The sequence below is a fragment of the Engystomops pustulosus genome, chromosome 5, assembly GCF_040894005.1.
Source record: "Engystomops pustulosus chromosome 5, aEngPut4.maternal, whole genome shotgun sequence".
In the NCBI taxonomy this organism is placed as follows: Eukaryota; Metazoa; Chordata; class Amphibia; order Anura; family Leptodactylidae; genus Engystomops; species Engystomops pustulosus.
In genome coordinates, this window is record NC_092415.1 from 151,899,169 (window position 1) to 151,926,602 (window position 27,434).

Below are 27,434 nucleotides of genomic sequence, written 5' to 3' on the forward strand. Positions count from 1 at the left end.
AAAGGGATAGAGGCAATGCTCTCTAATGGCAGTTTATGAAAATATATTTAGTTTAGGGGGGTTATTTTGCATGACGGGTTCTCTTTAACCCCTTCCCGACATTTGACGTAATAGTACTGCATTGCGGGAGGTGCGTTCCCGCAAAATGCAGTACTATTACGTCAAGCTTCTGGCCCCGGCTCCTAAACGGAGCCGGGGCCAGAAGCTGCGGGTGTCGGCTATATGTTATAGCTGACACCCGCCTCTAACACCCGCGATCGGAGATTTCTCCGATCGCGGGTGTTAACCCCTAACACGCCGCGGTCGCGCTGACCGCGGTGTGTTAGAGGCATTTAAAGTTACTTAAATGTGAATCGGACCCCCCCCGCGGCGCTTCCCGGGGGGGTCCGCTCCTCCGATCGCAGCCCCGGGACTGCCGGTGCCCGGGGCTGCGCGATCCTCCTCTCGGTGCCGGGTCCCTGCCTCCTGGCAGGACCCGGCTGTAAGACACTGGGCATGCGCAGCATGCTCAGTGTCTTATATTACACAGTGCAATACATCTGTATTGCACTGTGTAACCTGTAAAAAAGCTTGAACAAGTGATCAGAAGATCACTTGTTCAAGCTAAGATGTCAGTAAATGTAAAAACAGTAAAAATAAATAAAGGTTTTTTACAGTAAAAATAAATAATAAAAGAAAGTGAAAGTCCCCCCAAACACCACATTTCCCTTTACACAAGTAATAAAGTATAAAAAACACTAAATCACGAAAAAAAACCACTTATTTGGTATCGCCGCGTCTGTAACAATCTGTACAATAAATCCTAATCATAATTGGACCCGCTCGGTGAACGTGGTAAAAAAAAAAAAAAAAACTTGCCAAAAATTAAAACTTTTTATCAAATTGCTTTACAAAAAATGTTCTAAAAAGTGATCCGAAAAAGTTACAAGCACCAAAATGATACCAATAAAAAGAGCAACTTGTCACGCAAAAAATAAGCTTACAACCAGCTCCGTAAACCAAAAAATACTATAATTATGCTGCTATAAAAATGGCAATACTAAAACAAATGCAATTTTTTCTATTCTAGTTTTCCTTCAATAAAATTGGACAAATAAAAATAAAACTATATAAATGAGGTATCACCGTAATCGTAGTGATCCGTAGAATAAAGATAATATATTATTGTTATGCTACAGTGAACACCCCCCCAAAAAATGCTAAAAATCCAAAACAAGAATTGATGATTTTATTTCCTCCACACGTAAAAAGTTAATAAAATTTCTTCAATAAGCTAAAAACCCACTAAAATTAAGTTTTTTTTTACAGTGCATCTCGTCTCGCAAAAAATAAGCCCTTATTTGTCTAAATTGCTTAAAAAATAAATAAAGATTGTATAGCCTATTCCCAACGAGCGTTGTTATAGAACGGTGCGGCGGGTAGTGACTTTCCAAAACCGGTCAGGGTAAGACGGCGGTTGTTCACTGATCGGGGTAAGACGGTGGTTGTTCCTGACAGCCATCCATCCTGCCCCATGGACCAGAAGGGTTACATCCCCCCCACACACCCCCAGTTTATTATCGCTGCTACTGGCTCATCAATTCAGACGAGCCGATAGCAGCGAATTTACTTATGACGTCAGTAATACCGGTCACCATGTCTATAGACACGGTGATCGGGGCAGGGTGGCGGCTGTTCCTGACAGCCACCAATTTTGCCTTGCGGTCCAGAGGGGTTTTGTTGCCCCCCTCTGTCCATGTTTGCCGCTATTTGCTGGTCGATTTGGTCCAGCCAAAAGCAGCAATATTCGTCACAATGGGCATCGCTAGGGTGAATAAAAGCAACACTTGGTGATAATTTCCCTACTAAAACGAAGATTTGGTACAAAAGCGCTGGCCGTGCACACTGTACAGATTATGGTGTACAACTCTTACGAGCTGTTTCAATGTACAGGTCCTGCCGTATCATTTCTCCGTTTTCAAGAGGAAGATATTAGGAAACTAATATTGGGACAAGAAGGATGGGCCCCAGTACCTCTGGTTTAGATGTTCCTGTGTTTTGCCAGGACAGCATTTTCCCGGTGAATTCTGCTGCTTCTAATGGTAGGACTCAATAAAGAGTCTGTTCCAAAAGAGAAGTTAGGATGGACACTAAGTACTAAGAGACCTGCGACAACTCCAGAGTGACAAAAGTTTAGTTGGTCCCCTGGTATATTCTACCTCCTTATACACTAGACATTCACAATTCACGCCCAACCTATTGTGAATTAATTTCGGTAAAATGAATAATTGTAACAACTGTTATGTCCCGTTGCTCCCTATACCCCTCCATTATTTCATAAGGGGCGCCACATAACGGGCACTGAACTTTCCAGAAATAATTGCAATTTCCATCTTGGACTCCGTTGCACATCATATTTGGAAACCACCTATATGTTCAAAATGCTCATTTCACCACGTGTATTACACTACACCACATATTACACCTTGCTATATTCCCCAAGGGGTGTACATTCAACAATTAGAGTCACTTTTCGGGTTTTCCTCTGTTTTGGTACCACTACGGCTCTCCAAATGTATCCTGACACATGTGAAGGATTTCTTACAAATTTGGCCTCTAAAAGACAAACATCCCTCTTTTCCTCTACTGTGCGCCCATAAAGCATTTTATATGCACATGTGGGGTACTTCTACACTCGGGAGAAATAGTTTTACACCTTTTTTGGGGTTATTTAATATATTATCCCTTGTGGCTTACATAAATTAGGGGTAAAGTGACATTTATAGGAAAATTTTCACCTTTTTAATGATTCGGGCCTAATTGGATCATTCACCTGTAGGGGCAAATACATATATTACACATTGCAAAATTCTCTAAGGGGTGTGCATTCAAAGATTAGGGTCACTTTTCGGATTCTTATCTGTTTTATACCACTAGGGTTCTCCAAATGCATGTCAAACATTTCTGTCAAATTTGGCTTCTAAAAGGCAAACATTCCCCTTTCCTTTTACTGTGCGCCCATACAACATTTTATATACACATGTGGGGTACTTCTACACTCGAGAGAAATAGGTTTACACATTTTGAGGGGTTATTACATTTTTTTATCCCTTGTGGCTATATAAAATTAGGAGTAAAATGACCTTTATAAGAAAATGTTCACCTTTTATCTATTTAAGTCCTAATTAAATCAAACACCTTTACGGACAAATACACATATTACACCTTGCTAAATTGTCTAAGGGGTGTGCTTTCCAAAATGGTGATACTTGTTGGGGTTCCGCTCTGTTTTGGTACCACTACGGCTCTCTAAATGCATCCTGACACATGTAAAGGATGTCTGTCAAATTTGGCTTCTAAAAGGCCAACGCCCCTCTTTCCCTTCTGAGCTTCACTGCGTACCCATACAACATTTTATTTGCATGTGTGGGGCAATTTTATACTCGGGAGAAATGCTAGTACACATTTTTTGGGGTTGTTTCATCTTTAATACCTTATGGGATACAAAAATTAGCCATAAAAGTGACTTTTTTGGGAAAATGTTCACCTTTTTCCTTTTAGGGACCTAATTGAAGCAAACACCTGTAGGGGAAAATACACATATTACACCTTGCTAAATTCTCCAAAGGGTGCACTTTCCAAAATGGTGACACTTGTTGGGGTTCCCCTCTGTTTTGGTACCACTAGAGCTCTCCAAATGCATCCTGACACATGTAAAGGATGATTGTCAAATCTGGCTTCTAAAAGGCCAAAGCCCCACTTTCCCTTCTGAGCCCTACTGTGCACCCATACAACACTTTATATGCAAAAGTGGTGCAGTTCTGTGCTTAGGAGAAATAGTTTTACACATTTATGGGGTTGTTTCATCTTTTATCCCTTGTGGCTTACAAAAATTTGGGGTAAAAGTGACTTTTTTGAGAAAATTTTCACCTTTTTACCCTTTTGGGGCCTAATTGAATCAAACACCTATTGGGGAAAATACACAAATTACACGTTGCTAAACTCTCCAAGGAGGGTACTTTCCAAAATGGTGTCTCATGTTGGGGCTTTCCTCTGTTTTGGTACCACTATGGCTCTCCAAATGCATCCTGACACATGTAAACTTTTTCAGCCATATTTGCCCTGCAAAAACGAAACAACGCTCTTTCCATTCCAAGTGCCCCCCTGTGCCCGTACAGCAGGGTACAGTGACAAAATGGGTATTGGCATACTCAAGAGGAATTGCCCTCAACATTGTAAAATGCATTTTCCTTTTTAACCCATTGTGAAGGTGCAAATTTTAGTGTTAAATGAATCTATAGTAAGATAAAATTACATTTCTCTAATTTCACTTTCATTTATCTTTCACGCTCATGAAACGCTCAAAGGGTTAACAAAATTCCCAAAGGTTGTTTTGAATATTTTGAGGGGTGTAGTTTCTAAAATGGTGTCATTTGTGGGGGGTTTCTGTCATGTGGGCCTTATAAAGTCACTTCTAACTAAATTGACCCTCCAAAAGTAGGTTTTGATGATTTTTGTAAAAATCTGAAAAATTGCACCTAAAGTTATAAGCCTCCTAACATCCAAAATAAAGGAAAAGATGTTTGAAAAATGATGCCAAGTTAAAGCAGACATATGGAAAATGTTAGTTATCAAGTTATTTTAGTGCTATGACCAACTTTCCAAAAAGTAGAAAATTTTGAATTTGGAAAACATTGTTTTTTTCAAAATTTTTGCCAAATTTCCATTTATTTCATAAATAAATACTAAATATATTTATTAAATTTCTCAACCAGCATGAAGTACAATGTGTCATGAAAAAACAATCTCAAAATCAACTGGATATGTTAAAGCGTTCCAAAGTTATAACCACTTAAATAGACACATGTCAGATTTTAAAAAATGGTCCGTGTCAGGAAGGTGAAAAGTGGCTTCAGCGTTAAGGGGTTAAGAAGTCACATGTTTATTTTCCCCAATTGTGAAGTGGCAAACACTGATGTCATCAAAACTCAGTGAGCAGGATTTGGTTATAGTGATAAATAATTCACATTAATTTATTAACCCTTGCTCACAATAGACAATTTACATTTTGCAGCTTGAAACATGCTGGATATTATTCCCACCATAGAAAAAGAAATCAAATAAAATAAAAGGTATTCAAACATAACCTAACAATGGGCTTAGCACACATCATAGTCTCTACTAATAGTTCATTAATAGTCTCCAGCACAGTGGCTTATGGTGGGCAGCTCTAGGACTGTTGCCTTTCAGGTTTGGGGTCCTGTGTTTGAATCCAACCAAGGCAAGATCTGCATTATGTTTCTTTTCCCTGTGTTGTCATATGATCCCTGCCGGTCCACTGCTATTATGCCACAATTCGCGGATATACGCACAGGGAACATAGAGCCTTATTAGGGGTAGTAAGTAAAGATGGTGGGGCACATTTACTTACCCATCCCGTTGACGCTGCCGATCCGTAACGTCCGACGACAGCGTCCGAAGACATTGTTCGGAGCTGCCGCGATTCAATAAGATTGTGTGTCCAATTTCCTGCACGTGTCGCTTCCCCTGCTAAGGTCCACCGGAGTTCACTTTCTTATTCCCGATGCATGTAAGTGCTGATCTTGCGACACAATTTGCTTTTTAAATTCCGCAGTTTGTGCGACGTCCACGTCTCCCTCCCCCCCCCCCGATTTGTGTCGCATGCAAGCCGGAGCCGATGCGCCACACTCCGAACGCATGCCCCAATATGTTTATATTGTGGTAGCACTCCAGCACAAATATCCGAATTTATTCTGCAGATCTCAGTTAAAGCTTACATTTCAGCTAAAATTTGCATAAAGCAATGGTGCAGATGATAAAGTGTTTAACAAAATAAAATGTTCATGTGATCTTCTTTCCCCCCTGCCTTTCTGTGGGAATTTTACCATGGTGTCTAGATAAGCTTTCATTTCAGTAATACACTGACAGCTGATAAATAAAGATCCTGATAATGTTTCTAATGACTTTTAACCCTTCACAGAACGTTACTGGATAGACTTATTAGCCCCTTAAGGACGCAGCTTGTTTGTATGTTAAGGCCTTTTTTAAAATTTGACCAGTCTCTTTATGGGTAATAACTTTTAAACGCTTTAAGATATCCCTGTGATTTTGAGAATGTTTTCTCGTGAGACATTGTAGTTTATGTTAGTAGTGTCATGCGGGTAGTCAGTTTCTTTTTTGGGAAGCAACAATTCAATAATTTAGGTAAAATTCGAAAAAAATGACATATTTCAAAAAGCCATATTTTGGACAAAAAGGTAAACCACATTTTTTTTTTCTTAGAAACCTTTTGCCATTGGTCTTCTTTTTATTTCCATAATCTGTTTTACATTTCTATTTTTTTGTTTAAGGATGTGAGAAGGTTTCAAGTTTAAGTACAAACTTCTGCGGGTTTCCCCAGTTGGGTCAATACCACATAGGTGGCAATAATCTGCAGGATGGAGACATGGCACAGGAGGAAAAGAGGAAATTTAGGTTTTGCAGCTCCCTTTTCACTAGATTGGTGTTGGGGGTGGCCCCTGAGGTACCAGTACAATAGAAAGTCCCAAGTAGTGACCCCATTTTGGAAAGGACACCCCTCAAAGAATATATATAGGGTTGTATTAGCATTTTAAGATGCTGGCTCAAATGTAATACAAAGTTAGTAGTGCAGAGTAAAAATTTATCAAATATGCCACTGGAGAAAAACACATCAAAAATCATACTGCGGCTTACCCAGTTTAGGGCAATACCCCATTGGCGGCAATAATCTGCAGGCTGGAGACACGGCAGGGCTCAAAAGGGAATAATTTGCAATTGGATTACAGGCATTGTACATTATTTTTTCTTTTTGGCATCATGAAACATTTCTAGATGCCAATAAGGGCCAGTACAGTGGAAACCCCTAAGAACTGACCCTATTTTGTAAACTACACCCCTCCATTAATTAATCTAGGGTTATAGTTAGAATTTTAACCCCACAGGTGGACTCCCAAAAAATGCATAATGAATAGTGCATAGTAAAAAATATCCATTATGTCAACTTGCCATGGGAGACAAACACCCCAAAAATCATGATGCGTGTTTTCCCGGGTAGAGAAATACCCCATATGGGTCAGTAATCTACAGGTTGGGCACATGGCAGGGCTTAGAAGGGAAGGTGCGGCATGCGTCATGATGTATAATGCCGATCATTGCTTGTCTCTTTTTTGTCTTTTTATCCCCCTTTTCTTTTTGTTCATTTATCCCTAATATTATTGTTGTCATAGTTTGTACTTCACTCTCTGTACCCTCTCTGCTGCTGTAACGCTGTAAATTTCTCCACTGTGGGACTAATAAAGGATTATCTTATCTTATCAGGGTAAGAACATGGTAATCTAAAAATCAAGGGATGTATGATAAACTCAGAAGCAATCTTTCATTAGTCATGGTTTTTCTGGGCATGTCTGGACAATGATAAATAGTGTCCTTCCGAATGCCTTTTTTGGAGCACATCCTGCCACCTCTTCTGTGTCCTTCCCTTGCTAGCAGTCTGGGGAAATTCTCCTGGAAAGTGCTGCCCTGGTACAAAGCGTGATATGGCCTCGCTTCCAGAGGTGCTAGCACCCCCCCCCCCCCTTCCAATTCTCCAAAAAGAAAGTACTTTATTGCTACCTCTTGAAATTTCAGGAAAGTACATCTGTACATCTATGTAGCACATAAGCATTATATAGTGCTATCTGCATGATGTGCACGACCAGCTTCTTGTACCACACCATCGACTTCCACATTGCGTTGTATGGCTGAAGCACCTGGTCCAACAAGTCCACCCCTCCCATGTACTTGTTATAATCTAAAATACAGTGCGGTTTGGGGGTTTCTGTACTGGTACCTCGTACTGGGACAGGGGTGGTGGTGTGCCCATGTATTGTGGTTAATACAAAGACCTCTCTCTTGTCCTTGTACTTAACACAAAAAACAGAGTCGCTGCATAGTGCCCTGCAATCGTGTCTTTTAAGTCTTTGCTCTTTACTCTTTCTGCTCCATTGACAGGGGTCCACCTGTAGGGTTGTGCATAAAATGAAGAGGGGTTTTTGTCAATATGCTGTGCAGCGTAGAGATTGGTCTGGACTACAATTAAATTCAACAGCTCCTCATCAAAAAAAAAAAAAAAAACTTAAAGTAAAAAAAGCTCTGAGCACTGTCATGTCAAATTGAATTCCAGGTTGGCCCACAAAGTCAGGGACCTGAGGGGTACAATTATGTGGGGGTCAGTGGAAGACCTAGACACTTCAATAGCAGAAGGCCCAGGCACTTCAATAGCAGAAGCCCCAGGCACAGGAACCCTACAGCGCCTTCTCGGGGGTCCTTCCAGGTCACTGGAAGATGAGCAGGAGAATGATGATAGATAAAAGGGGACCTCACTTGCTGATTCAGTGTAAGAGGCAAGCATGTTGTATGCATCCAACATGGTGTACGTCTTCTGAGACATTGCACACACAAAAAAATTAGAATGTGCACCAGGAAAATTAGATGATATGCACCCAACTACCATCTAGTCGGCACACACAAGAAAAATGAAATAAAAAAAATGATAATGCACACCAAACTACATGGACAAACACAAGCACAGATGGCACGCAAAAAATAGAGAAGTATGGGTACACCTACAGCGCTCTGGAAAGAAATAATACCAGGCACCAAAAAAAAACCTATGTGTACTGCACAAGTGCACCTAGCTTGCCTTAAGACAACCTAACTACCGCTAAACCGCTAAAGATACTGTGCAGCGCTATTCACACGGCACACTAAAAAGTGCGGCCAGTGCAGAACAACCCTAAGACAGCGCACTGAAAAGTGTGTTTGGCTTCAGATGGGACAGACAGGAGATGGGGAAAAAACGGAAGATAGGTGTGATCACGCAAGGTGATTACAAAGGGAACACACAGGATGCAGGAGGGAACAGATAGGGATCAATAAGGATCAGACAGAAGAAAAGTGTTTTGATGCAAACAGTAACGCTCTGCTCCTCTCTCCAGCGATACCAAACCAAAATGGAGCCGCTGGAGGAAGGGGAGGGAGCTAAAAACAAGTTTTCAGCCTTTTAACACTGCAAATAGGCCAGTTAGGATTGACCGACCAATTGCAGCGATCAGTGGCGGGACTGATCCGATTTGTTGGGTGCCATCAGCAGGAGGTTCTCCTTCCTCTGTCACGTGCGTCCCACCGCGATGTTACCATGTCACGTGACGTGGTGGCACAGAAGAGCACTGAGCACTAATCTCAGGAGCCAGCGCCGTACTAGTATGGCACAGAGTGCTAAGGGGTTAATATGTTGTCTTTGTATGAAAGGAGTTAATATTTTCCCACTTGTTAATTAAAGGCTTTAAATACACTGCTCACTAAAGCAAAAAAATAACTGCATAATAAGGGCCTGGTAAGCTTTCCTTCCCCATTAAAAAGCTTAATATTGTCACCTGCATTATAAGTTTTTGCAGTAAAACACTATGGGGCTCATTCACTATGGGTCGCATTGCACACTTTTGTCAGGTTGTGCATCTTTTAGGGGCTAAAATTTGCAATAGGTATTTAAGAAGTGTGTGCGCTGGGATTGTGGCACACGTGACCCTTTTGTGGCGCAGCTGCTCTGGCTTCCATGTGACACAAATTAGGGGGCGTGCCGTTGGATGGTCCGACTGATTTGGACTGAGCGCAGTATTCTACTTTAAATTGTGTTGCACACCCTATGTTAAAGATGCACCACAAAAAAGATGGTGAACTCGGACCTGAGCTGGGAAGCAACACATTTATGAGTTCAGGCACACGATCTTAGTGAATCACAGCACAAAGCGTTATAGACGGACAATGCACTTTCAGTGAAATACAGTGACCGGGTAAGTAAATGTGCCCCAGTGCTTTAAGTGTCTGGCTATGCTTTAAGTTATACGATGTGGAAGAAATATCATTTTGCTGCTCTTTATATGTTTCAGAACAAACATTGACTTTGTTCACTAGAGAAAAAAAAGCCTACCAGCAACATGGTCTCCCAACCACTCATCATTAAAATTTAGCAAGGACTAAAATTCTTATAATTTAAAATAGCAAATATAGAAGCTTGGTATGGCGGTAGCAAAGAAATTCAATGTCAATACAATATTCTTTGAGGTATGAATGTGCACGATAGTGGATAGAATGTTAAAGGCCTAAACTGTCCACACAGGACTAATCAACCTGAGATGGATGACTCATACAGAGTAGCTGTGGGATGGTGCAGCGATTTATTACTTCTGCCTGTCAGGCACAACCAGGGCTGGGGCAAGGGGTAGACGGAGGAGGGCAACTGCTTAGGGCACTACCCTCGCCTCCCATCCTAGAGGCATTGTCCCGACCCTGAATGGCAATCAGCAGTGTGTGCATCTAAGATCATATACATATGCTGTACATTTGCATACTTAGGGTAAGAGAAGAGTGCTGGGGCAGCTACAGGAGAAACAGAGCCTCATTATTATAAAATTTTTTTTTCCAGCAAAACCACTCAGTTCAAGGATTAAACAAGATATATATCAGCATAGCTACAGCATTCTCAAGGTATGTTTGGTTTAGAAGGTATAAAAGTAAATGGAAGATTTCCTTTAGGGGACCCCCAAAGAAAATAAAGTTGAAAATTACTTCTATGAAGCCATCTATAAATGCCCAATTCCACTGCTTCCAATACTGGAAGAATAAAACACACACACAAAAAACATGTTGCTTTATCATGAGATGTTTTGCTTAGCTGTTAAAGAACAAGCAATAGTTAAGGTGATTTCATCGCTGTAGTTTTAGTAAATCTTGAAGTGCTTGATTGAAAACCAAAAGAGGCTACAAATCACAGATCCAATCTATTAAACAACAAATTACACTTTGAACATTCTTAAATATGCTCCAAGTTAGCAAGAAATACTACATTTAATCTTTATTGTTACGCAAGACCCTTTGAGGACTACCTCTGAATGAAATTGGCACTAGAAGAATTTTTGATGAAAAAAACAAGATCTTTATAAAAAAAAAAAAACTGAAACAGCTGATAGGTATTTTAGAAAGATCAAAAAGGAAGAATAAAATAATTTCTGAAAGATATCTTTAAAGGACTTAGATATCAAAGCAAAATTGTAGATATTGTATGAGCTTTGAAGTATCAGATTTCAAATATGCTTGATGATAAATGCAATTTAGAAGTGTTAAACAGAAAACATGCTATCTGTCAGAGTTTAATATGTGTACATTCATATTTAAACAAGTGTTTTAAAAGAAACAAATAGAAAAATCGGGGGAAATACAATCAATGAAGTGCCACCAATACAAAAAGTATCTCTGGACTCGTCTTTCTTCAGTATTTAATGACTATATTTGCTAAACTGATTACTTTTTCGATTAATAATAAAACATTTCAACAATTTTGCGTGCATCAATAACCTTACTTCTTGCCACAGTACAGAATTGTGATGTGGCAATACACCTTTCATAGCTTTAGGTGGGTTATCTCTTCTGGGAAAAAATGATCATGCATGTGATCTGAGCCTTTGACCAACTGAAGTATACTGTGTATTGCCACCATTAATCTCTTCACAGATTTTGATTTTGTTTGTGTGTGTTCTCAAACAATGATTTAATTGGTCACTATCTTTTCAACAATTTTTACAACATACTTTACTTTATTCTTCCTCCTCCTCCTATAATCTATATAGTATCTCTGCAGAACTCTGACTTGCTAGCAAGATGGAGAGATGCTCACTATGATGCTTAGACATAATGAAATTTGACATATTAGGCAACATAATGAAATTAGGCTCCATGGTTCTTACATCAGAAGATTTTTTGGCCATGGCAAGTGTTGATCTGCAGCCGTCGTTTTCTACATTTACATAGAACAATCAACATGATTGTAAGTGCACAATGGTTCTACAATCTTCCTCCCATTATATGGTTTCATTACTCACAATAACTAATACAATTATTTTAATGTCCACAAAAGATTAAATCAGCTGACAAAAAAACAATTGACAGCACACCTAGGAATATTCATTTGGCTGATTATCCATTGCTATTTAAGGTACTTTAAGCGAAACCTGTCACCAGGAATGTAATCTTTAGTTGGTGACAATAGCCTATGCCAGTCATGGCAAACTTTAAAGGCAGAGTGCCTAAATACAACAAAAACCTACTATTTATCACAAAGTGCCAACATAGCAATTTAAGAAGAAACTTATTGCTCCCTGCTCTGATACAGCTTTCAATGGTATCAGCATTCTGAGGACACAAATACAGTAAAGAAGAAATTCTTAATATTACTGTAGTTTTCCTGCAAGGTCCATGAACAGGAAGAATTTTCCGTGCCAGTTCAAGAGCTCCAATGATAATGCAGATCTTTTCACACCTTCCCACTACTCCTACAGTTAAAGGCAGGCAAAATAGCGCTAAAATAGCACAGAGCATGAGATGTCCTCGAGTACCTCAGACTGCAAGAGAAGGCCTCGAGTCCTATCTGGTGAACTATATGCTGGAGGGGTTGGCCTGGGTGCAAACAGAAAGTTCTTTACTATGCCAATTTCATAAACGTCTTAATCAGCATTCTGAATCATTTCAGTACTTTATAAAACTGTATCATATTAACTGGCTCCCTGCCAGCAGCTTGCGGTGAGTTCCACGGGAGGGGTAGCTGTAGCCTGTGTGCCTGTGTCCCCTATGTCCTCTTCCCTTAATCCACACCATCCACTTCCCTCCCCTGCCTGCTCGATGCACATGACAGGAAGTGGGGAGGGAGCAGGATGAGTGTGGAGGAGAGGAAATTGAGACACAGGCTGCCTGGTGTTTTTATTGTGAAATAAAGTTTTCTAAAGTACTGAATTTATTCAGAATTCAGGGATTTTTAAAATCAGCATAACACAGGCTATTGGAACCTATCAGCTAAGAATGACATTCCTGGTAACAGGTTTGCTTTAAACAAGAACAATGTCACAATAATCCCCAAATCATACAAGGCCATAGTAGATGACTTTCAACCAGAAATATAACTGTAAAGGGTTAGAGATTCATTCAGGAGGTTTATGGGCAGGGCTTAGTTCTCCTGCTCACACACAGCAGCTCAATTGTGTGTATGTGTCTCATTTTGCAGTAGCCTTATCCACTCTCCCCCACCAGAAATGTATACTGCTGCTCCAACTCCCAATTTTGCAGTGAGCAGCTGATGATATCATTATCCTTGGCTCTTCTCTACTTCATGTTGCTGGTCTTCTCAGTGTACAGTGAACAAGACTTCTCTAGCAAAAAAGAAGTAAACTACTTCTGTGCAACATTTACTGTTCAGGAGGTGATTTCTACTGTAGGCATGAAGCTATGGAAACTTAATATTCCAACATCCATGTCTGTCTCAATAACAGTGCAGCAGATGTAATCAAAATCAGGATCCATAAATTCACAGAAAGAGACAAGGCAGTGACCATGATCAGTATGTTAGTTTTTCATCTGTGCTCCCTGTAAAGCATCATCGGATGTCAGAGAAGGAAGTCTGAGCTCTGACATCATAACATAAGACGTCCACACCCACAAGCTATGAGGGAACTGCAGAAGTTTGAATAGTTTATTTTCCAAGAATACCTAATATGTACTCATACAATTAAAGAGGAATGAGGATGTGAATCCCCTGACACATTAAAAGTTCTTTTAATGGCAAGTTGATACATATTACTGAAAAGTGAAAATAACAGTTAAAGAACTTAATATATCAGAGAACAATAAAAATAAAAAGACACCAAAAAACTTCGGCAAATGTGCTGAAATCTATTAATAAAAGACAAAAAAATAGCTCATAAAAGTTTCACGACTCTGAGTACAGGCTACATGAAAAAATCTTTTGTTGGTTTACAATACACCATATACTAAAGATGACGAACCTTCACACAGGCAGTAAAAGTTTGTCTGTTAATCAATACTCTGTGAAGATTCACTGGACAACACTGCTAACATTTCTATCATGGGACTGAATCTTCACAGAATATTAAATATGGCCGGAGAACAAAACTACCACCAAGAGAAAAATGTAAAGTCTATCCTTTTGTTTGTACTCCAAATCAGGACTTAATTTGATCAGTGACCTTGTGTACCCCTTATAGGAGAGTCAGGAAACACTTTCCATGCTGAAATATTTTCATAATTGATTAACATACCCTTATTTACTGGCTAATTAGAACTTAACACTTAAGAATATTGGAAGATATTGGACCCGATACGAGTAACTCAATAAGTGGTTTAGACATTTTTTGACACTTTGGGGCAAATTTACTGACCTGGTCTATTCTCAATCCAGCGGCGCGTTCTGTGTGGAGGATTCGGGTCTTCCGGCGATTCACTAAGGTAGTTCCCCCAATGTCCACCAGGTGTCGCTGCTGCGCTGAATTCCGTCGGAGTTCGCTGAAGTTCACCAAGCCCGGCAGGTAAGTGCGTGTCAAGCAAAACTTTTTTTTTTTTTAAATACGGCGATTTCTCCGAATCCGACGGGTTTTCCGACGGCCACGCCCCCTGATTTCCGTCACGTGCATGGCGGCGCCGATGTGCCACAATCCGATCACGTGCGCCAAAATCCTGGGGCAATTCAAGGAAAATTGGCGCAAAACGTTAAAATTCGAGTAACCCGACGTAAAAACGAGATTCTGGCCCTTAGTAAATGACCCCCTTTGTGTCAAATATCAAAAATTAATTTAGATGTTAATGAGAGAACTTTGACCACTATAACGTTTCAATAATGTCATCGCCAAAAAAGAAAAGACAACCTAAGAGAAGGAATTTATTTTCTGGTTCGGTATGGATTAGATAGTCAGCTTCTCAATTTTGAGATCAATGATTTATCATTCTTCTGCTTAATTTACATGCGCTTTGGAAACTAAACTGAATTTTTATCAACTCACAACTAGATTAACCTAGTTACCTTCCTTTTGGGGTCTGGCTCACTACACATAGGGGCTCATTTACTTACCCGTCCACTGGAGTTCACTGAAAGTGCTTTGTGCTACAGAAATGCACTGAGCTGCGATTCACTAAGATCATGGCAATTACAGAGCTTGAGAGACAGACATGACAATGTTTGTTATGGATGGTCGGGACCTATATTTAGAAGAATTTTTTCATATTTCTTGCATCTCTGCAAGAAAAAAGGAGGTCCTTAGACCAGTATTTAAGACTTAACTTTTATTAATCTTATGATTAGAACTAAATAATACTTTTCGTATTTACAATTCAGAAATTGTGTGCTAGTTAAATGTGCAAGTGAGTTAAAATCGTAGCGTGGTGGATGTAGGTACTGTATTACAGTAGGGTTGGGAGGGTGGGTTTATGGTATTGACTGGAGTGGGTATATGTCACTACACTGTTATCGTGCGGTTTGTAAGATAGCCGCTCTTCAATTAGCCACTCAGCCAGCCAAAATTCCCTATGGTCTCCCTCCTAATTAGATGCCTAGCTACAGTGTGTCGCTGCAGATCGACACAGTGCTAAACTAGCTTAGTCCCACCTCGTGTCACCACTTCTAAAAATGTGAGTATAGACGCTCAGACAGCCCCCCCGACATGTTTCGCCATGATTATGGCGTCCTCAGGGGGTATCGGGGCTGAACTAACGCGCTCGGCGTGTTTCCACTCCTTTTAAAACCTTGTGATATGACATCATTAGTGGGATGGTACGGTCAAGAACCAGTCCGCAACAGGTAACTTTGAAAGTACACCAGCTGTTTCCCTATCTACCCACCCCCCCGTTCCTGGTTGGCTGTTCACTGTTACCTCATCATAAGGAGATTAGCATTATTCTAATTACATCGGCCGGTTGAGAAAATCTTGCGCATGTGTGCCGACTTGGATATTCGCATCGCAGATTCCTATTGCGCATGCGTGCCGACTTAGATATTTTCGGTGCGGGTTTCTCTGTATTCCGATTGCGCATGCGTGCCGACTTAGGTGTTTTTAGCACGGGTTCCTCGGTGTTGACCTCCTTGTATTGGAAGATTACAGAGTGCCTGCGCAAGCGTGCCGACTTAGAAATATACCACACGGGTAAGTATACTTGTAAGTCCTTGTTATAAGCATGGATGCTTATCTCATAGATCTTATGTACAGTTTTTGTCCTTTTTGAGCTGACGGTAATAGTCGTCTTTGTACAGAGAGAGGGGTATATTTTAGCCTCATAGTCAAACTTGCCAGTCCCTATTATTCATACAGATGAATCATTGTCTCTTAGAGTTTTTTTGTATGGTGGTATTATTATTGAATTGGCAATAATTATAATATTTGAGTGGGACACGGCAGTTTCGATCTTATGCTTTGTGTGTGTTATTACTTTTTATTAGTGGGGAAAATGCTTAGTGAGGAACAAGTGGGGGGGGGGGGCGGGGCTAAGGGATGTATTCTCGCCATAAGACTGCTGTTTGTTTATTAGTCTCTTCGGTCTATGTTGTTCTTTTGATCACAAGGCTCACCATAAGGTATAGTCAGTACCATTAGGAGAATATAGTGGTTACTAGCACCTGAATTGGTATTTACATATTCCAAAATGTGTAGATGATATATTTGATACAAAGAGTATTGCTCTATTCCTTGAACTGCATCTCCATTAGTATTAGTAGTGAAAGAGTTGTAAATGTGAAAAGTATTATTTAGTTCTAATCATAAGATTAATAAAAGTTAAGTCTTAAATACTGGTCTAAGGACCTCCTTCTCACTAAGATCATGCACCCAATATCCTGCATGTGTCGCTTCCCGCTCAGGTCCAACAGAGTTCACCATCTTTTTTGTGGTGCATGTAAGTGCATGGGCTTGTGATACAATTTGAATGTTAAATCCTGCACTCAGTCCGAATCAGTTGGATCGACCGACGGCACGCCCCACAATTTGTGTCGCCTGGAAGCCAGCACAGCTGCGCCAAAAATCAATTGCGTGCGCCAAAATCCTGACGAAGACACATGCTAAATACCTGTCCAAGCTGTCCAATCCCGAAAACAGTGCACAGTCCGACAAAAGTGCGCTCTTTCACCCTTAGAAAATTAGCCCCATAGAGCTAAGGTCATTGAAAACATATTTCAAAGACTATTTCCTAATAAATGCAGTTTCCCACTATAGAGGGGACATATGTTTTAATTTCTTTAAACAGATATAAAGGTCTACTTATCAAAACTACCTACAGATATTTAAGACATATAATATACTCTCTAATTACTACTCTACTCAGCACTGGTTTATTCGAAGGATCTTGACCCTCAAACCATACAGGATCCTCCTAAATCCAAGTTGATCTAAGATGGCAGATGAAAGTGAGCTTTCATCACATAGAGAATGCAAAAAGTAGTAGAAACCAGAAGAGAAACAGGATGGATCTCCAGGGCTTTTAACTAGCAATGTATGCAGTTTCTAGGGACAAAACCGATAGTACTTTACACTCCTTTGTAGAACTACAAGACAAATGACAGAAACTTGATGTGCACTAAGGTCTAACATACTTCACAATTTCTCTCTCAAGATAACTGCTGCAAAATAATCCGTTTTGGTAATGGTTGTCTCATAATATCTCAAGATAACTCAAATATTAAAAAAGGCAAATAAGGATAAATTCGTATTGACATTACTTTTCTAGAAATATATGTCAATGTAGTATTTTGAGGATCATTTAACCAATGAAGCTGCTTTAAAACTTGAGCCCAGGCCAAAGACATTTTCAACTATGCCAATGATTTGCATTCTTAGATTAAGGAATATGCAGGGGTGCTAATGATACAATACACACACACATAACTAGATATGCCCTCACATCTTCATTTTATAAAACACATCATTATGTCATTTTATAGTTTGTTGTAGAACCGCCATCTGACCTTCCATTTATATTTAGAACACACACGAGTATACTTTATAATGATCAGAACCTAAAGTTCCTTCCTCTAGTCACACATCTTAACATAAAACTAATCTTATAAATAAATGGATGGTTTTGGATGATTTTGCTCACTGGAAAAAAAAATGCCTTGTAGGTGCAATAAAAGTTTAGAGAAAAACATAATAAATCATTGTCCCGTTTCAGAAAACACATACATTAAAAACTAATAGCACAAAATTCAATATTATATATGCATTGAAATACAGTTTACAAATGATGCCTTAAAGAGCAGAAAAGTTCAGAGATGCTAATCATTAACTTCAGATTTTAGTAGTAAAAATCCATCATCTTTTATAGGACTTTTTATATATGCAATAACCTGGATTCAGCTACCTTGAAGGGCTCTCTTCAACAAACAAAACTTTTACGGGATGCATAAATTGTATTTTTCTGCCTGTCTCTTTTTCAGATCTAAATGATTCCAATAGAATATTACATTAGAGCTGCATTTCTACTTTGTTCTACAGAAAACTTGCATACCGATACATGTACAGGTTCAGAATCAGGACCATTGTATAGATAAGAATATATACACTATAAAGTTTTGGTTGATTAATTAATTAATGATATTTAATGACAGTCTTCATAGTAATTGTGATGAACAAGGGAGATCCACATGCCAGATATAGTCCTGTTCATCAAGCCATCAGTGAATACTCCACCCATATCCCTTACTTCCTCCAGCCTCAGCTTGATTAGCCTAACTGAGCTAGCTAGGGTGTTAACTATCACTCCAGGAGGGGTAGCTTCAAAGGATTTCCACAGCCGCATCGACTTGCTGGACCACTTCATGGATCTCCCTCCATTTCTTAAACAGAAGACAATGGGGGTCATTTACTAAGGGCCCGATTTACGTTTTCCCGACATGTTACCCGAATATTACCGATTTGCGTCGATTGTACCTGAATTGCCCCGGGATTTTGGCGCGCGTGATCGGATTGTGGCGCATCGGCGCCGGCATGCGCGCGACGGAAATCGGGGGGCGTGCCGAACGAAAACCCGATGTATTCGGAAAAACCGCCGCATTTAAAAACCAAAAATGTGACGCTTGGGAAGCGCTTACCTTCACCTGGTCCAGCTCGGTGTATTCCGGCGCGTTCAGATGATTTTCAGCGCACCAGCACCACCTGGTGGACGGCGGAGGAACTAGCTTCATAAATCTCGTCCGGACCCGAATCTTGTGCGGAGAACGCTGCTGGATCGCGAATGGGCCGGGTAAGTAAATGTGCCCCATTGAGTCATAAAACTTCTGGACCAATATGTTGGTTAGAGAGTTGCGGTCCATCTCAGCCTAAGGGGAACTACATTTTTGGATTTGTTATCGTCAGGGGATCAGAGTTCCCCAATTCCGAAGGCTCTAGCACCCTTGGGTCCAGATATATACATCTCTCGGTATGGGACCATAGCAAATGGGTCAGGTTTGGAATCATTGCGTTTCAGGGATACCAGAACCCTGACCCTACGACTTCCCCTTGAGAAGCTATGACTTCTCTAAGTCTGGTCTTAATACCAGGTAGGAGGGTTATATGAGCCCTCCTGGGGGTGGGCAGAGGTGTGTCTTCACCTAACATAATCAGAACACCTCTGATGCTTTTGTCTTTCACCTGGGGGGAATTTTATCACCAAGCACAGGAAAGATCTTAAAGTGTGGGCTATCCCCATTAGGCCCACACACAAGATAACTTACTGAACTGCTGATACTTGGGGTGGAGGAACTGTGACTGTACTGACCAGGGCCAGATTAAGGTTGGTGGGGGCCCCTGTGCGCAAAACATGGTGGGGGTCCCCATTGAATGTAGTCCATACAGGGAACAGCAATCGCTATATACCACTCCCCAGCAATAACTATATACAGCCCCAGACATCACTATATACAGCTCTCCCCCAGCAATCACTGTATACGCTCCCCCAGCAATCACTGTATACAGCCCATAGTAATAAATATATATGGCTCCCCAGCAATAACTCTATGCAGCTCCCAACAATATCTATATACAGTACCCCAGCATTAACTATATACAGACTCCCTATAATAACTATATACAGTACCCCTATAACTATAAACTGCCCCCTATAATAACTATATACTGCACCCTATAATAACTATATACTGCAACCCATAATAACTATATATACCCCCTATAATAACTATATACAGTCCACCTATAATAATTATATAAAGTCATACATAGAAAAAATAATAAAACTGTACTTGCCTTCCATCATTCCCTTGATGCGCGCCATCCTCATCTGGAACACCTTTTCTAACTAATGATTATAACTAATGATTATGTTGACTAAAGTATTGCTGTTACAGTATTGGCTACTGTAGGGGCACTGTGCCTAATTGTAGGAACACCATTAGTATATTGAGTACTGTGTGGGGCACTGTTAATATTTTGGCTACTGTTTATGAAGTATGGAACCCAAAATATTTTGTATTGCTAAATCTGCAAAAGCAAGTCCTGGCGACTTCAATATGTTAACATGGTGGACTAAATCATAAGCCATACATGGAGCTACATAGAAGGAAATATCCCGGCACTCACTTCTTGCTTCGTTGTGACAAAGGCTTTGTAAGCCGAAACGCATTCTATCTGTACATATGACTTCTGATCAATAAACTTATCACAACGAAGCAAGAAGTGAGTGCCAGGATATTTCCTTCTATGTACGTTTGGCGTGTATTCGCCTGTCCTCGTGCAGCACAACTACGCGGAGTGCCGTCCTTACCTGTGATTCCTGGATTATACATGGAGCTACAGCAGCAGTACAGAGCCATATATGGAGCTACAGCAGCAGTACACAGAAATACTTGGAGCTACAATCACAGTACACAACCATACAGGGTCCTACAGTCACAGTACACAGACTTACAATAGGATGTGTTCCCAGTGTGTATGTAGCTCAACCCAGTGACAGGAGAAATTGTAACACCCAACAGAATAACACAAACACAACTGATAATTGTAACTATACTGGCTACTTGGGAGGCTGAGACTATACTTGCTTGTGGATTATAATTGTTATTTCATAGAAAGGACAAGTATTTACTGTATACAGTATTTATCTGTGTTGCTCCAACTAAGCTTGTTCCTGACAATGTATTTATGTTGTATAGTGTTTGTATGAAGCTTATTTTGGTGCTGTATTTCTGTACTCGGCTTGTCCGGGCTACTACAGTTACGTACAGAGCTTGGCAGTGTAATTTCTATACACTTTTGCAAGGTATAACAAAAGGGACTTTGCCTCAGTTGTGTCAAAGTGTCCCATAATCTGGCATATTTTCTGGCATGATCTAAACCCCCCCAAAAGGAAGTACAAAGTACAATTAGACACTTTTTATACACCAGATTTATCATCCAGCATCAGACACTGTAATGAATCTGGTGTATCACTGACTAATGTTAAAGGCTTCTAATAAATTTGCTCAAACCAGTTTAATACCGTACAAGCTCATTTACATGTTTTACACTTCAATTAGGAGTACTCTGGTATTCCTTCTCTTAACATGAACAATGGGCCCCCCAAAAATTTTCTCTGGTGGGCCCAATGTACTCCAGTCCAACACTAAACCTATATAATCCCATTATGGACCGGGCTTATATTAAAGGAGAACTGGTGGCATCTTTATTGGGTTGATAAGGTTCTGTTTCACTAAGGATAGTGAAAGGGTTCTTATAGCCATTCAGGGTTGTGATTTATTGTTGTGCCATATATGGAAGCTGTGTGGACAATTTTAAATCATTTCCTGTGCCTCTCAGAACCTATTCTGGGAGTGTCTAAAAAGGATAACCAAGTGACATTGCATACCCTTCACGGGTCCAACACGTCACAGTTTCCTTCACAGTAATATTAGCATTTTTTGTTGTGTTGTGGTAGAAACACAGTAACACATAATGCAATCATTGAAGTCGTGGTACAGTAAATGGGTATGGTTGTAAATTCAAAAAGTTAGGTTAAGTAGAAAGTAATTGGATGATATCAACATAGAGGCAACAATAAAACATTTAAGCACAGAGCACGATAATGTTGCTGTCAGCATCCGGAAATCCCTTGGCATGGAGGAAGGGAGGCCCCACTTGCGAAAGAAGTACAGGGGTGAACTCCAAAAGTACATGGGCCACATATAGGAATCATTTATTCCCATGCAGATAATTTATTTTTTTTATTTTTAAATCCGGTAATTTTAAATAAGCTTAACCCCTTAACGCCGCAACCCTTTTTCGTTTTTTGCGTTTTCATTTTTCACTCCCCACCTTCAAAAATCTATAACTTTTTCATTTTTTTCAAGTATAGAGCTGTGTGATGGCTTATTTTCTGCGTAATTACAAGTTACACTTTAATTACAAATTACACTTTAAAATGGTGGTATTAAATATTCCATGCCATGTACTGGGAAGCGGGAAAAAAATTCCATATGCAGTGAAATTGGTTAAAAAAAGCATTTTCCGTATTCTTGTGGGCTTGGATATTACGGATTTTACTGTATGCCCCAAATTACATGTCTACTTTATTCTTTGGGTTGGTACGATTACGGTGATACCAAATTTGTACAGGTTTTATAATGTTTTCATACATTTAAAAAAATTAAAACCTCCTGTACAAATTTTTTTGGGGGATTTTGCCATCTTCTGGCGCTAATAACTTTTTTATACTTTGGTGTACGGAGCTTTAGGAGGTGTAGTTTTTTTTGGAGATTTTGATGACGTATACAATGTTATAATTTTTAGGACTGTACGACCTTTTAATCACTTTTTTTTATTTTTTTCTTTAAATGGCAAAAAAGTGCCATTTTCGACTTTGGGCACGATTTTCCGTTACAGGGTTAAAAGCTGTGAAAAAACGTTATTATATTTTTATAGAATGGCCCTTTTCAGATGTGTCGATACCTAATGTGTATGATTTTTACTGTTTATTTATATCAGTTCTAGGAAAAGGGGGGTGATTTAAGTTTTTAGGTTTTTTTTAACTTTTTTTTTTATTTTTACTATTTTTCAGACTCCCTAGGGTTTAACCCTAGGTTGTCTGTACGATCCTATCATATACTGCTATACTACAGTATGGCAGTATATGTGTATTTTACTCCTCATTCATTACAATGTGCTGATAGCACATTGTATTGAATAGGTTAACCTGAAGTAGCCTCAGGTCTTCTGAAGACCCGAGGCTACCATGGCGACGGATCGCCGCTCCCCGATGACATCACGGGGAGCGACGATCCTCAGAAAGATGGTGGCGCCCAGGCACCAGCACCGATCGCGGGTGTTACCGGTAAGCATTTGCTGCAACATGCAGCAAAGACTTACTGACTATGAAGAGGGCTCAGCCCGTGAGCCCTCTCCATGCACCTGCAACCGGCACGTGACGTAGTATTACATCACATGTCGGTAGCGGGTTAAAGGGGTATTCCAATCTGGGCATTTAAATTTTATTTACTTAATTTGCCATATGTAAACATTTCATCAATTTGATGTTATAAAAAATAATATTTCTATGTGAAGATAATTTCTCATAAATGTAGTCATGTTGTCCCTTAGAAACGAGATAGCTTCCTCAGATACGACCACCCCACACACTCGAAGCGTAGCCAGACATGCACTATTGAGCTCTGCTTGACCACCTGGCTTCAGCGTTCAGTACCATAGGACGGCTGTGGAACATGCAGTAACTCCCGGACTTTTCATATACAAAAACCTTTTGTGTCCTTGTGCAATCATTCCAGCAGAGGTGGCCTTATCCGTGGAGCCAGTCTTGTTTCTAAATTTACTATATTTTACTAATTTTACTATAATTTTACTATAATTTACTAATATTACTATATTTATGAGAAATTATTTTCATCTTCACATTTATTTAAAATAACATCTAATTGAAGAAATGTTTATATATGGCAGATTAATGAATCTGGATGTGAAAGCCCTGACGAGAATATCCCTTCAACTAGTTTTATAAAAGATTAGTAACTCATTAAATTAAAGCGTAACTGTAAAGTTATAATGATTTTACAAATTATTATCACCGATAGCCCCTTTAAAAAAAAAAAAAAAAAAGATTGATGCCCATATTGTGCTGCTCGCCCCATCTTTCCAAAGGTATGGCATTTTTTGTACGGAAAGTGTTTGACAAAAATCTTTCTCACCATAGGAGAAGTGGGCGGAGACTAATGTCTGTCAGTCTATTCCCTCAGGTGGAGGCCAGCTAGCTTTCCCACAGATCCCATGAAGCCTTGTGTTCTCTCTCAATTTAGCATTAAATCCATTTAACTTTCCACAAGCAAATCCACTGAATACTGCACATACAGAAAAAAGTTGGTGTGGTAAGCCAAACCACATACCCCATGTCATGTCATATGGGACGGACAGTGAAAGCCGTAAAATCCAAGACAACAAGAATACGTATACATATGTTTGTTCAACATTTTCACTGCATTTGATTTTTTTTTCCTGCTTTCCAGTACCTGGCATAGAATATTAAATACTGTCACTATGATGTGCAATTTGTTACGCAGAAAACAAGCCCTCATACAACTCTTTACGTGGAAAAATAAAAAAGTTCTAGGTTTTTGAAGGTGGGGATTAAAAAGTGGAAATGCAAAAACGAAAATGGGCCGTGGGGGTTAAAAAAGTGCTTCCATTTTTTACTAATTCTCTATTATTGGGAAAGGATCTCTAACGGTGAGCATCCGCAATTGTTGAAGTGCAGCCGTGTAACTACACAGTCATGCAGATTGTAGTTATACATGTAATACATTTTCCCTAACATTTAGACAGTACAAGTGCTTCTCAATAAATTAGAATATTTGTAAAATGTTATTTGTTTTTCACTATTATTGTATTATGTGTATTATGTAGAGTCATTACAAACATTGTTAACTTTTTCAAGTGTTTATGTTCTTGTTAAAGGGCTTTTCCCACGAAGCAATGTTAGGCCCTAACCACAGAATAGGGTCAAACTTGCTGATCAGTGGGGGTCTCAGTCCTTTAACGGTACAGTTGGCGACAGAATTATGGGCAAGTCTGCTGACTTGACAGAGGTCCAGAAGACAGTCATTGACACAACAAGGAGAGTAAGCCACAAAATGTCATTGGTAAATATGGGGGCGTTAACTGAGTGTGGTATCAAAGCATATTAATGTAAAGTTGAGTGAAAGGAAGTATTATAGAAAATGGTGCACAAGCAAGTGGGATAACCACATCCTTGATAGGATTGTTAAGGAAAGGCCACACAAAAATCTGGGGGAGATTCACAGCTGAGTGGACTGTTGCTGGAGTCAGTGTTTCAAGAGCCACCACATGCAGACATATCCAGGACATGGGCTACAAGTGTCACATTCTGACAATAGACAACGCCATAAGCCCCCGACATGGGCCAAGGACTGAAATATTACTCAGTGGTCCAGAGTTTTGTTTTAAGATGAAAGTAAATTTTTGATGTCTAGTGTGAAGTTTCCACTATCAGTGATGGTTTGGGGAGCCATGTCATCTGCTGGTGTAGGTAGGCTGAATTTTATCAAGACCAAAGTGAGTGCAGCCGTCTACCAGGAATTTTTAGAGCACTTCTTACTTTGCTCTGCATTTTGGAGATGGAATTTTCCTTTTTCAGCAGGACTCGGCACCTGTCCACACTGCCAAAAGTACCAATATCTGGTATAATAACCACAGTATGACTGTGCTTGACTAGACAGAAAACCTTCCTTAATCTATGGGGTATTGTCAAGAGTAAGATGAGAGACACCAGACCCAACAATGCAGAAGAGCTGAAGGCTACTATCAAAGCAACTTCGGCTTCCATAACACCTCTGAAGCGCCATCAGCTGATCGCCTCCATGCCACGTTGCATTGATGCAGTCGTTCATGCAAAAGGACCCCAACCAAGTATCTAATGCATTTATTGAACATAAAAAAAAATTTTCAGTTCGTCTAATATAATAATCTAATTTTTTAAGATAATGACTTTTGGGTTTTCCAGGGCAATGAGGCTTACTCATCAACATTAGCAGAAATAAACACTTAAACACAAAGGATACATATCTGGCCTGTAAGTTTTATAAGGTGTTCCATTTCCAAGAAATACATGGAAAGATTTTTATTGGAGGGGAAAAAATATCTATAAACACTAAAAAATTAAACAGTCCACAGAAAAGGCAGAGTTTCTAGCAGTGAAATGTTAAAAAATGAAAGCTTAGCCTTAATTCGCAGACTGCTTCATTCTACCTAACTATTCGTCATCGCTTACATTTCAAGCATTTATATCACAAAATTGAGGTAATACATTCTGGAGTAATGCATATTTCTTAAAATAAAGGTAGCAAGCAGTACTATATAAATTTGGGGTTTAGGGAGTTATAAATAAATCTTCCATTTACACATTTTTCTTATTTTATGTATAAGTAAAGAATGTCACTTTATCAGTACTAGCATCTGAATCTTCGCCCGTACTGTGGGCAGGCTTTCGCTCATAAATTAAATTCCTCCTATAACAACACAAACTACACAGATGTTTTACTGTACAGGTTATTTAACATTCGGGCAGAGCGCACAGCATTATCTCCATGTTATGCTTGAATACCTACAGTAATTACAGTATTAAAGCTGCTACAGGTATAATCCTGCTTTAAGAAAAGCTCTTTCCCAAAACCACATCTGAATCTCTAATGTCACATCCCAAGGGCAGAGAACTGTTAAATTTGGCGGCAAAGTTACTTTGATGTGCAATGATTTACAGCTTTATGTAATGGGACCGGTAAAAAATTACTTTATCAGTACTGTTAAGGTGAAAGTTTCATATTTCATAATACTTTTACACATGGAATGGTCTTTTTTTTTTTGTTTTCAAAATCACAAACAAACCCATTCCGGATACTGAGCCAAAAAATGTTCTGTCAACATAGCCGCTTAGGCACTAGTTTTTTGCAGAGTGAGTTCCATTTTTTTTAGTGACACCTTTACCAAACATTGTTTCTACATAGGCAGTCCAATTCAGTATGTAAAAGGGTTTATTATTTTTAAAACGATGCAATACTACATATATGTATCACATCACAGTCTCTTGCATATGTGTGCAGGGCCTGTGAGATAGCTGCATAAACTATGGGGCCATGAGCTAGAAGCCATGTTTGTAGTGGGGTGAACGCACAGTGGGGGTGCCAGTCTACTTTAATTGACATGGCAATGGTGAACGCCACTCACCCCGCCCATGTGAGACAGACAGTAATAACAGCACAGGGCCCGTTGTTTGTGGCCCACATGCATGCACTGTAGTGTGTAACAGGTCTAATTGAGGACAGTTTCAGGATCTCCACTGAGTCAATGGATGGGAACCGTCATAACAGATTTTTAGATAATGAAATGATACATCTCCATAAAAACTGCTGTTTTTGTTATTGTGTAAATACAGAAAACGAAACCACTGTAGTTACAGGTAGATGCTACCACAACATTGCATGTAACATGACGACCATCTGGAGCTCTCAGTCAGAAAAATGTGCTCATGAATAGTTTCAATCTACAAATGTATTCTTA

At 39.7% G+C, this 27,434-nt stretch overlaps 1 protein-coding gene across 5 annotated transcripts in view; it reads right to left on the reverse strand.

The window, feature by feature from the left end:
• Nucleotides 1–27,434, reverse strand: part of ULK4 (unc-51 like kinase 4) — a 488,957-nt gene that overhangs the window by 243,021 nt on the left and 218,502 nt on the right. The window lies entirely within an intron of this gene.